The sequence below is a fragment of the Octodon degus genome, unplaced genomic scaffold (genome assembly GCF_000260255.1).
Source record: "Octodon degus isolate 3935 unplaced genomic scaffold, OctDeg1.0 scaffold00387, whole genome shotgun sequence".
Taxonomy (NCBI): Eukaryota; Metazoa; Chordata; class Mammalia; order Rodentia; family Octodontidae; genus Octodon; species Octodon degus.
Genome location: NW_004524963.1, coordinates 138,114 through 139,950, shown reverse-complemented (window position 1 = coordinate 139,950; position 1,837 = coordinate 138,114).

Genomic DNA, 1,837 nt, shown 5'->3' with positions numbered 1-1,837 from the left:
GAAGAATGTATGCAGTGTGTTAATTATTGAAACTGTCCTAGCTATTTGATTTGAAACTGTCTCATTGCTATTTGTTTATCAATAAAATTATGAAAAAAAAAAAAAAGAAATAAAAACTCCCAGCAAATGTCTGAACCATCCAAAGAGAAAAGCTTTCGGGGTGTGGGGGGATCTCTTTGCAGAGGCGGTCTCCCTGCCCTTCCCCGTCCCCCAGGAGGCCTGCCTGAGCTGCTTTTCCTCATCTCTGCGCTTCCTCTCTTCGGCAACCCTGTGTGCCCCCCACCTGCCCAGCCTCAGTAGGCCCTGGGTTTCACTAACTCCAGTGCACCCGCTGTGGTGTTCTGCTTTACTGCGCAGGGCTTGCTTCTGAGACCCAAGCAAGTGGACCGCGCTTCCCCTCCGGGCTCTTGGGATGCACCTTTCTCTGCGGCTCTGGCTGCTGCCTGGACCGTGCTGAAACTTCGCTTGCCTCCTGCATTCTCTCAGGCGCCCTTCCTAGACACATGGTCCCGGCCTTGGATTCCTGTGTTTCCAGGCAGCGCCAGAGGACAAGGTGAGTCCCTGCCTTAGTCACTTTCCTTGTCGTTGGGACAAAATGGCAAGACCCTGCCACTTGAAGAGTTTATTTTGGCTTATGTTTTCAGTCCACAGTCGGCACCAAGGCAGGAAGGGCCTGACAGAGGAAGCCACTCGCCACAGAGAGTTGAGGGTGAAACTGGGAAGGGACCCCCGACTCCCTCTCCTGCCTGACCCTGTCACCTCTGACCCAGTCACTTTCCAAATGTCTGAGGTGTTGGGGCCATCGCACACCTAAACCATAACCGGCCCATTCTTCAAAATGATGAGTTCCAGGCGCTTGATGGCGAGCACAGAGCTGAGTGCCAGGCCCATCTGAGCTCTCTGGGGGACCACACAGGCCCACGTCCAGTGTCCCCACTTGGATGACCTCTGAGGGCCAAGGCAGTCGGCAGAACGCCACCCTCAAGCTGTGCTCCTGCCCTGTCATGCAGTGGAGGGGTTGCAGGTACGCCCAGGCTGTAGCCCTCCCTGAGCGATGATCCTCATGTGACAGTCTTCTCTGTCCCCTGGCTAGTCTCCCTCCAGGTCTCCCATCAGTCAGTGCTCTGGGTGTTGCTACAGGGCACCTCTGTACATGTGGCAGCACCTCCAATCCAGCCCCGCTCTTCAGCTCCAAGTGAGGGAGGCCGCCCCCACGGATCCTGGAGAGGGGGTGCACATCACCCCTAGAAAGGCCCTGGAGCCCAGAGCACGCCCTGAGGACCAGTTCTGCTTCCTCTCGGTGGCGGCTGCCTGGTGCCTTGGCCTTCCTGGCCCCACAGGCACGTGCTTCACAACCTTGAAATGGCTCTCTACAGGGTGGCTTTGGTGGTGCCGGGGACCACTCAGCCACGTGGGTGGCAGCACTAGTCTGCCACAGAGCCCCGCCCCTGGCTCACAGGCGCGGGAGTTAGCGCTGTGTGAAGGGGGCGCTACAGTGTGCGCGAACCTCAAAGACACGTCGGGACAGAAGCCGGACGCCTGAGGCTGCACCACGTAAAGCTCCGTTTACACTCAGTGTCCAGAACAGGGAAACTCCCGGCGTCACCCCCGGGCTGGCAGAGCGACTGTGCTGTGGACTTTTAGTGTAGGGAATTGTTTAGAACTAGTGTTTGCATAAAATGGGACTCCACCCCCTGCCCATGCACACTCAACTGTCGATTTTAAATGGTGACATTGCCGGAGATGGTGGCCCGCCCTGGTGGCCCGCTCACATAATCTCAGCACTCAGGAAGTTGACCCTGGAAGAGCACCAAGATCCTCTACCGGATCAGACCAC